General features: G+C 44.4%; 2 non-coding genes across 2 annotated transcripts; one reads left to right on the top strand and one right to left on the bottom strand.

Annotated features, from left to right (window-relative positions):
* Window positions 1-1,716: 1,716 nt before the first annotated feature.
* LOC120253643 lies at window positions 1,717-1,823 on the bottom strand. The gene has a single exon (XR_005534353.1). It is a non-coding gene; the product is annotated as a small nucleolar RNA R71 (small nucleolar RNA).
* An 8,420-nt stretch (window positions 1,824-10,243) lies between these two features.
* LOC120253651 lies at window positions 10,244-10,350 on the top strand. Its single transcript, XR_005534361.1, has one exon. It is a non-coding gene; the product is annotated as a small nucleolar RNA R71 (small nucleolar RNA).
* Window positions 10,351-10,854: the final 504 nt, after the last annotated feature.

The following is a 10,854-nucleotide window of genomic DNA, read 5'->3' as shown; positions in this document are numbered from 1 at the left end:
CAAGACAAAGGGACCTTTGGATGAGTAGAGGATTGTCCACAAGACCATCCCCACAACTATCGAATGGGTTTTATATGGATTCTTTGCTTTTACATTTGATTTCATTGATTGTAATTAGCTCCATGGAGAGCTAAACCCCCTAGTGGGTACTTGGGTATTTGTGAACCGTAGGATGTATTCGCTTCATTGAACTTTTTATTATGCTTTCAATTAATTGATATTTTATTTAAGTTCCAATTTTCAATGCTTGATTGTATGAAACTCCCTTAGAGTGATACTAGGGTTTAGAGTTCTTGTTGGTAACCCTTGTAAGTGAGTGACACACCATGAGAGTTAGACAAAGCTAGATTGGAGAGTCGAAAGATAGCGGAGCGTTACCTTTCCCCTCCATCATGATTTATTCTACCTCCATTTCCTCAAGTTCTTTGCGGTCATAGTAGAGTAAATGGGCTAAAGGATGACCTTCCGCTGGGGCTTAGTTGTGGGTGCAATGGAGTTAAGCGTTGAAGTGATTTTAGCACCTAGGGCTTAATTGTGGCTAAGGGCCTTGCACCTGGACAAAAGGGTTAGGTATACATAAAGGAAGAGAATTTATCCCTTGGAATCCCTAGAACTCATTGCAATTCTATACGAGTGTGAGGCTAAGAGGTTATTGAATTTCTCCTCCGGGACATGTATAGAGTTAGGTATGATTGACATTGGATTTGGGACCATGTATTTAAGGATATCCACAACTCATTATTTCATCAGTTATTAAGTATAATAGAGCGTTCTTGCACTTGAAATGATTATCCTAGGCTGAGCAATATCCGGGTACCCCATTTTTATCGATTGCCTTACCTTCTCCTTTACTTGTGCTCTCTTTCTCATTCTTTTACTTTTATTATTTCACATCTTGTCACACATACCACTATTCATATTTCACTTAGTTAAGAAATAATTTAAGTGTTTTTATTACCTACTCCTTGTGGATATGATAACCCACACATCTCGGATTCTATTACTTTGACAAACCCATGCACTTGATGGACAAACGCAAGGGCCGTTGTCAAGTTTTTGGCACCGTTGTCGGGAAGTAGCCATTTCGAAATACTTTGCACTTTGTTTTCTTAGCTATTCATTCATTTTAGTTCACATTTTCTTTTCTATTATCATTGTGATTTTCTTTTTCTTTGTTTTTGGTGCAGCTCCAGGTTATGGCCCGAGGAAACCCTTCACAAATTGTTGAAGGAGATCCTGAGCTTGAACATACACTTAGAAGAAAAGGGAAATAACCTTTGCAAGAATCGTCTAAACTAGCTGATTTGGAAGTAGAAGAATCTAAACACATGGTAGAACAGAATGAGCAATAGCGGACATTATCCTATTATGGCAGACCTTCAGTATTGGGGACACAATCAAGTATTGTGCATCCTCCGATTGCAGCTTAGAACTTCGAGCTAAAGCAGGCATTCATCCACATGTTGCAGCAATCTGCACAGTTCAATGGTTTGGCAAATGAGGATCCAAACAGTCATATAGAGAACTTTCTCGAGGTGTGTGATATGCTTAAGATAAACAGGGTGACGAATGATGGCATCAAGTTAAGAGCCTTCCCATTTTCTTTAAAGGGGAGAGCAAAACAGTGACTACACTCATTACCTAGAGCATCGATTACCACATGGGAGGAGATGGTAGAAGCTTTTCTGGCTTGTTATTTCCCCAAGAAAATCTGCAAAGCTTAGGAATGAGATCTCATCCTTTGTACATTCGGAATTGGAGTCTCTATTTGAGAAGCGGGAAATGTTCAAGGAGCTCCTGAGAAAGTGCCCACAACACAGATTCCTTGAGTTGATGATTGTTCAGACCTTTTACAACGTGTTGAATCCGAGTATAAGGCAACTCTTGGATGTGGCAGCAGGAGGTACCTTTGGTAGCAAGACCCCTAGTGGGGTCCATCAACTAATTGAGGAAATGGGGTTAAATAGCTACCAATGGAATGCTAGGGAGAAGAAAAAGGTGGCCGGGCTCCGTGAGATATATGTAGTAACTTCATTGGTGGCTCAAGTGGAATCATTGAGTAAGAAGTTAGATCTTCTAACTTCAAATACAGTGGCAGCCGTGACTACTTACACCAGTTATGGTGGAGGATATGCTCCCTCCGATTGCTCGATCTCCATTGGTGATGCATCTTCAGTTGAGAACGTCGATTTTGTGGGTAATTTAATGAGGAACCAAGGGAATCTATTTAGAAACATCTACAATCCTGGTTGGAAGAATCATACGAATTTTTTGTGGAGCAACCAAGGTCCACAAAAGGCCATAGCACCACCGGGTTTCCAACAACAACAAGCCCCAAACATGGAGAACCGAGTTTCAGGCTTGCAGACCCGTATGACGTATTTGGAGAAGGCCTTGACTAGGTTTGTACAATCGTCGGATACAAGGTTTCAATTAGTTGAGGCTACACTTCACAACCACACCGCCTCTTTGCACAATCTTGAAAATCAAGTTGGGCAAATTTTGAAATCTCTATTGAAAAGGAAACAAGGAAGCTTGCTGAGTAATTCCGAGACCAATCCTAAAGAGCATTTGAAGGCAATCACTTTGAGAAGTGGTAGAGAGGTTGAAGGTAGGCTTACAAGTGAGAAGCTGACAAGATCCCCTTGCTTATATCCTGCAAGTGCATGGGTTTGTCGAAGTAATAATCCCGAATGAGCGGGGTCGAATCCACAGGGAGTAGGGAGTAAAGACACTTAATTTGATTCTTAGCTATGTGGAGTATCAACAGTGATAAGTGTGGTAATGATTCAATTCTCAGAAATTAAAAGCAACAAGTAAGAGAGCAAAAGTAAGGAGGAGGCAAGGCAATCGATAAAGATGGGGTACTCGGATGATGTTTCACGTAGGATAATAGCTTCAAGTGCAAGAACTCTCTATTATGCTTCCTAATCAATGCAACGGTGAGTCGTGGAAATCCTTACATACATAGTCCCAAATCTAAGGTCAACTATGCCTAACTCTATACATGTCCCGGAGGAGAAATCGAACAATCTCAACACCTCGCACTCGCATAGAGTTGCAATGAGCTCTAGGGATTCCAAGTGATAAATCTCTTCCTAGATTTAGACCTAACCCTTTGGTCCAGGTGGAAGGTCCCTAGCCACAATTAAGCCCTAGATACTAAGATCACCTCAACGCTTCACTCCATTGCACGCACAACTAGGCCCCAGCGGAGGTTCATTCCTTAGTCCATTCACTCTATTATGGCCGCAAAGAACTCGAGGAATGGAGATAGAATCTATCACGTCGGAGGGGAAAGGGGACGCTCCTGTACCTCTCGACTCACCCTCTCAACCCTCTCCAACCTAGCTTTGTCTAACGCTCGTGGTGTGTCACTCACTCACAAGGTTACTAACAAGAACTTTCAACCCTAGTGTCACTCTAGGGAAAATGTTCATACAATCAAGCATTCAAGGTTGGAACTCACAATAAACACCAATTTATTGAAAACATAATAAAGAAGTTCAATGAAACGAATACATCCTAGGGTTCACAATCACCCAAGTACCCACTAGGGGTTTAGCTCTCTATGGAGCTAAGTACAATCAAAGAAATCGAATGTAAAAGCAATAAATCCATAAAGAAAACCCCTCGATGGTCGTGTCGATGATCTTGTGGAAAGTCCTCTACTCGTCGTCCAAGGATTCCTTCGTCCGGTATAGGATACGCCTCGATCGAAGCTCCCCTACCAACCTTCTTCCTAATGGAATCACGATGTCGGAGCCATAGAACCTCTCCAAAACCTTGGCCAATACCCCTTGAAACCGTAGCCGAAGCCCTCTCGCAAGTTGGGGCTGAATCGGCTTTCAATAAGGCTGGAATCGGGTGACTACACGTGCGTGGACGGTACACGCGCCCGTGTGGAATTTCCACAGGGCAGTGGATAATTTCCACACGCCCGTGTGGATTCTCTGTTTCTGCAATTTTCGGCCGGCTGTGAACAGTAACTTGCTACAGTACTCTGCCAGAAATACTCCCGAATTCAATACTTTCATTGGGGTAACGCAAACGGCCACACGTTCACGCTGTGGATCACTTGCTTCTTCAATGGTGTACAGTTGGTGGAGCTCTTGTTCTATGTGCATAAGTCGGAATACTCGAATGTGTCTGCCTTTGTGTCTCTCCAAATGGATGTGCCCACTTGAATACGAGGAGGTTGGCACACACTCTAGCATCTCACACCTGACCTATGTCTTCGCGTTGGAACCTTAGCAAGATTTGCTCCAAAATTGGTGCATTATGATCCACATTGTCCTATTTCCTTCATACTCGGCCTCACAACCATACCTGCATAAAAATAACATAAAAACACACATGTTAGTGTAAAAACCCAAGGAAAATAATGCTCAACATAAGGAAATAATGCTTCGCATTCATATCGCACAAGCACTTATCAAACTCCCCCACACTTAAGCTTTTGCTTGTCCTCAAGCAAAAATTAAAACGTATTGCGCATGGATGAAGGAAATATTGGAAGTGCTTGGCCTTAGGTTCACCAAAGCATACAAAGAGAGCATTCTATAAGAAAGGGAAATTTCAACACTAAATACGAAAAATCAATGCTCTAGCTAAAAACTTGAATAAAAAAAAAAAACAACAAACCCGAAATCATGTAAGTGTGTGAACTCACTCAAGTCAACCCAAAGTATATTCCTCAAAGCTCTAAGTATAAGGGACTTATTTATCTACAACAAGAAAACAACAAACATTTCAAAAACGATAGTAGCTTCACACATCCTCTAAGGTAGCCCTTTCCCAAGCGGCTGCTAAGGTGGCTTTCACACTTTCGAGGTGGTAGCTCTTTCTACCCGAGTGGTAGCTTTCACTCATCCTATGAGATAGCTCTTTCTCTCATTAGGGCATAACTAGTATCCGACTTGTGAGAATAGCTTCATACTTCATAGGTGGTAGCTCTTTCCACCAAACAAATACAAATAAACAATAAAACTATTTTGTTCCCTCTTTTCATTTTTTCCATTTTTTTTTTTTTTGAATTAGCACAAGAAAATAAACCTAACTAGTCCCTTTAACATCGAACATGAGTTTCCAATAGAGTTCAAAGAGTGAGTAGTGCACTAAGTGTAAATCGGGCAAAAATTCCTAGAAATTCAAGCAAGAACTAGAGCATGAAAACATTCAATGTTAGAAATTCTCCTGAACTCAAGAATACAATCATTGCAACTAAGGTGAACCGCCATTGGCTATGTGAGCATATAACAATCAAGAACAATAGAAAAGATGTGTGCACTATGAAACTTCCCCCCACACTTAAGTTGTACATTGTCCTCAATGTACTCATGCAAGCTCACTCAAAATATATCATTCAAAAAATAAATGTGGGAGAAGCAATCAAAACAATACTCCCCTGACTCCTAGTGTTGCGTTTTGATGAAGCTAAATCGTTGGGGGTAGTGTTCCAACGGGTTGTGAAGCTCACAGGGCCAAGTGCTGAAGCACCTTGGCCGTGCCCATGACTAAGTCTCAATTCCCAAGATGACAAGACCATCTGCACGCACACACGAGGGGGTTCAGTGAAGCTCAATAAAAACAAAAATAACTCGAGTGTATAAAAGATGAAGCAATGAATACAACTCGATAATGCAAAATAACATAAACTCAGAAGGAAAATCCTTTCTGAGTGAACAAGTCTAAAAACAAGAAAATAAGATAAAGTACAAATGCATGAAAGTAAAAGAAAGGTCAAGTGTTAAAGTCGCTCTCGGGCTCCGCTACTGCTGCTGCGGAAGTGGATGCATATAGTGGGTCCTCTGGTGCTGGGGCCGAGGATGGAGGTGCTGGAGGTACTAGAGGTGCCTGAAGAGTCCTCGGCTGCAGGACGAATGATGAGGCAACATCGCGCTCTAGGATCTGCTGTAATATGTCGAAACGCGCCATGAACTCTGTGTACTTAGTGGCCTGCGTAGCCCTAATCTCGGCAACCTCGGCTCGGACCACTCCTATAGCATTCTCGAGCCTCTCAAAGCGATCATTGGCTCGAGAAGGTGAAAACATACGGACTGGGGGTGGTTTCTCCGCCGCTGGAGGTGCCTCGGTCTCCATCTATGCGGGCAGAGGCTCAGGGGCGGGCTGAGATGCTCCGGCGTCATCACCCTCATCCTCAGCTATCTCTGGGGCTGGTAGAACTAACGCAAAAACCCCTGTCCGAACCCTGTGGACCATGCCCATCAACCTCATCGTCTCTAGACCCAGGGGAGCGGGTACACTCGTCTTCTCGGCCCATGCCCAGCACTAATCTCGTAATGTAAGGACCCGAGAAGATCGCGCCCAGTCTAGTGTACTGTCCCTGGTGTCTGATGCAATCAGCCAAGATGTGCCCTAAGTGGATCGGTACGCGCTCTACCATCGAGTACAAGTACAGTAGCTCCTGGCGGCTCAAGACACCAGTACTATCGCCACGGCCATTCACCGACCTACTCATGATTGCGTGTAAATATCTGTAGGCAGGTCAGGAAAGGCACGTGGCCATGTAGACCCCTGGCTCATACTGACCCTGACCACATAGCACTATGTAAGCTCTTTGCGGGGTCAAGGTTCCAGGATAATCAGTAGGCAACTGTGCATACTCCTCTGAATCTGTGAATGCCTCCTCGTATAAGCCAAGTAGTATGGAAAACTGCGTAATGCTCAAACTATGGTGGCGTCCAAACACTCTGAACTGAATGGTGCCCAAACTGTTAAAGCTCGCATATGCTCTATCAAACTCAAACGAGGAGAGCACCTCCAGTGCAAACTCTCGGATAGCTGGTTCTCTAATCGTCAACAACTGCCACCAACCACCATCTGAAACAAGGTCCTCAACCTCATCAGCGAACTCATCACCCTGCTGAAGATCTCATAATATAGTCGTGTCCAGGAATCGAGTCTGTCCGAAGCGGAGTCTCGATAAGCGCTCATAACGGGCCTGATGTTAGGGAATCACAAATCGCATGCCCTCGGGCTCAGAGTATGACTCATGTGGCCTCTTATCAGCTTGCTTCTTTGTCCTAGGTGCCATGATCTGCCAAATTTAAACAAAATTAGTCAAACAAGTTGATAAAACAATACTGCAGAAATCCAGACGGTCTTCTAGAATTTTCGCACGCCCGTGTGGATTCACGGGGCGTGAGAACCGCACGGCCAGGCATCAACAATCCAAAAATACAACTCAATAATATGTCTAACTTCGTTCTAAACGTAAATCATTGTTCCAATTGAAGAAACGAAGCATTATTAACAAGATTAATCAATAGAAATCATGAATTCACGAAGAAGATGAAGAAAATGAATTTACCGACGAGGAGAAGTTAGAAAATAAAGAGCCGGCCAGAAAACTTGCTAAAATCCCACCAAACTGTCGCAATGGACTCGGAGAATGTTGTGAGAGTGTTTTCAAGTGAAAAGGAGTCATGAAGAAGGAGAGAAATCATCCCCTTTTTAAACAGAACTCGCGACTTTTGACGTTCTGTGCATCCACACGGGCGTGTGGAAATTCCCCATGCCCGTGTGCCTCACTTCAAAAGCTCCACAGGGGCGTATGCACGCCCTTGTGCGCTCTCGGGAAAAACTCTCACTGACTTAGAACGATCTCCCATGGGCGTGCGGAAATTATCCACGCCCATGCGCCAGACCCATAGGGGAAGACGCACGCCCCTGTGGCTTCCCTGGACATCCGAGAAAGATATCAAGTCTTCCACACGCCCGTGCAGAAATTCCCCACGGGCGTGGACATTCACAAGCCCAATTCACAGAGACAGCCGCACGCCCCTGTGTTTTCTCCGGATGGAGGGAACAACCTGTAGAGCTTCGCACGGGCGTGCGGAAATTACCCCACGCCCGTGTGTGGTTCACAAGGTCACCCACAGGGGCGAGTCCACGCCCCTGTGTGTTCTCGGGAAAATCTGCCCAACTCTGCAGGAAGGCACACCCCCGTGCGGAAATTACCCAAGGGCGTGCGCCAGTCGCATGGTTGTCCACAGGGGCAGCCGCACGCCCCTGTGCCCTCTCTAGAAGAGTTCACAGTGCACATCCACGGGCATGTGGAAATTCCCCACGCCCGTGCGTTTTCTCTGGATGACTTAGAAAAACCTGCAGGCTCTGCAGAAATATTCTGAACATGTTGACACACTCAGAGCCTGCCCTATTATGCAAAATTTACCAGATAAAAACACAAAAATAGAACTCAAACGACCAAGTTTCACCAATTCGCAGCAAAACACACAATGAATTCCTTTAAAACCCACAATAAAATCGCAGCACGAGCACTCAAAAATTTAAACACCAACACTTAACAATTTATTCATTCAAACAAACTAAACTAAAAGGTACGAAAATAGTAAACACTTGGGTTGCCTCCCAAGAAGCGCTTGTTTAACGTCACTAAGCTTGACGTATCTTTCTTACCTCACGGGGGTTCATGAATGAAGGTTGCCCTCTTACCCATAACTTGAAAGCATGATGAGCAAAGTCTCTTGAGAGTAGAGGGTGTACTATCAGGCTTTGGACTACCTAGCAATCATTTGTCCAAATTCCTTGGCTCATGTACGTCTCCAATAGTCTTGGGGCGTTTTCGGTGGAGTCTCCTAGCCCTCTTAATTTTCCAGAGCACATTCTTCAAGATCCCCGGGATAGATGTTTCCTCTCCATACGAACCAAGCATCATTACTTCTTGATTGCTCTCCTCTTGGTCGAACAAACCTTCATACGAATCCGGGTTGAACATTTCCTATATATATTCATCAACAATCTCATCAGTAGTGTCTAGAAAATACAAAGTGTCATCAAAATCGAGAGAATGCCGCATGGCTTCAGCAAAGCGGTAAGTGAGCTTATCGTCTCCGACTCTCAATGTAAGCTCTCCGCCGTCCATGTCAATCAATGCTTTGGAAGTTCACAAGAACGGTCTCCTAAGTATCAAGGGTACATCTGCATCCTCATCGACATCTAGCACTACAAAGTCAACCGGAAAAATGTACTTGTCCACCTTGACAAGCACGTCTTCAATGATGCCTCTCGGATGTCGTACTGTTCGGTCCGCCAATTGTAAAGTCATCCGAGTATATGGCATGACGTTGATACTTGCCCCTGAATCCGCCAATGCCATTTCCTCACCTAAGTTGCTGATGTTACACGGAATAATGAACTTCCCGAATCCTTCTTCTTGTTCACATGTTCTTTTGCAACACCGCCGAGCATAAAGCATCAAGCACCACTGAAGCACTCTCCTCCAATTTCCTCTTGTTGGTTAATAGGTCTTTCAGGAACTTCCCATACTTAGGCATTTAAGCCAAAGCCTCAACAAAAGGAATGTTGATGTGGAGTTGCTTGAAAAAACTCAGGAACTTCTTATACTGTTCATCCCCTTGGTCATTTTTTAATCTAGAGGGATAAGGGATTCTTGGCTTGAAAGGTGGGGGTGCCACCTCTTTCTCTTTGTTTGCTCCCTTCTCAAACTCTACGACCTCGGGTGCGTGTTCTTTCGGCTTCTCACTCAGAAGCCTCCTTTCAACCTCACGACGGCTTCTCAAAGCAATCGCCTTCACATGTTCTCTTTCAGCAAGGAGGCGGTGTGATTGTGAAGTGTAGACTCGACTGATTCAAACCTTGTATTTGCCGATTGAACAAATCTAGCCAAGTGCTTCTCCAAATCCGTCATTCGCGTTTCCAAGCCTGAAATTCTGTTTTCCACTTGAGGGGCTTGTTGTTGTTGGAACCCCGATGGCCCCATGGTCTTCTGTGGTCCTTGATTACCTCATGAAAAGTTAGGATGATTCTTCCAACTTGAATTGCAGGTGTTGCTCTATGGATTCCCTTGAGGTCTCATCCATTACCTACAAAGTCGACATTCTCAACTGAAGAAACATCACCAATGACGATTGGGCAATCGGAGGGAGCATGTCCTCCACCACAACCGGTGCTATTGGTCACGGCCGCAACTCTATTCAAAGCTATAAGATCTAGCTTCTTACTCAAACTCTCCACTTGGGCCGCCAATGAAGTTACCGAATCAATTTCATGGAGACCGGCCACTTTTTTCTTTTCCCTAGCGTTCCACTCATAACTATTTAACCTCATATCCTCAATCAATTGACGAGCCTCTTCGGGGGTTTTGCTACCTAATGTACCTCCTACCACCGCATCCAAGAGTTGCCTTGTACTCGGGTTCAAACCATTGTATAAGGTTTGAACAATCATCCACTCCGGGAATCCGTGTTGCGGACACTTGCGCAGGAGTTCCTTGAACCTTTCCCATGTCTCGAATAGAGACTCCAATTCCAACTGCATAAAGGATGAGATCACATTCCTAAGCTTTGCTGATTTTCCGGGAGGGAAATAACGGGCTAGAAAAGCTTCTACCATCTCCTCCCATGTAGTGATTGATGCTCTAGGTAATGAGTGTAGCCACTGATTTGCTTTCCCCTTTAACCTTTCTCATGGCATCATCCGTCACACCATTTATCTTCAGCATGTAACACACCTCGAGGAATCTCTCTATGTGACTGTTTGGATCCTCATCGGCCAAACTGTAGAATTGTGCGGACTGCTGCAACATATGGATGAATGCCGGCTTTAGCTCAAAATTCTGAGCTGTAATTGGGGGACGCACAATACTCGATTGTGTCCCCAACACTGAAGGTCTAGCATAATCGGATAGTGTTCATTATTGCTCATTTTGTTCTGCCGTGTTGTCAGATCCTTCTACTTCCAAATCAGCTGGATTAGGCTGTTCTTGTACAGGTTCTTTCCTTTTCCTTCGAAGTGTACGTTCAAGCTCAGGGTCTTCTTTAATCAATATTGATGGATTCCCTCGGGTCA

This window comes from Dioscorea cayenensis, unplaced genomic scaffold, assembly GCF_009730915.1.
Source record: "Dioscorea cayenensis subsp. rotundata cultivar TDr96_F1 unplaced genomic scaffold, TDr96_F1_v2_PseudoChromosome.rev07_lg8_w22 25.fasta BLBR01000146.1, whole genome shotgun sequence".
Classification (NCBI taxonomy): Eukaryota; Viridiplantae; Streptophyta; class Magnoliopsida; order Dioscoreales; family Dioscoreaceae; genus Dioscorea; species Dioscorea cayenensis.
The sequence above is the reverse complement of the archived record's forward strand: the minus strand, read 5'-3'. Positions and strand labels throughout refer to the sequence as shown.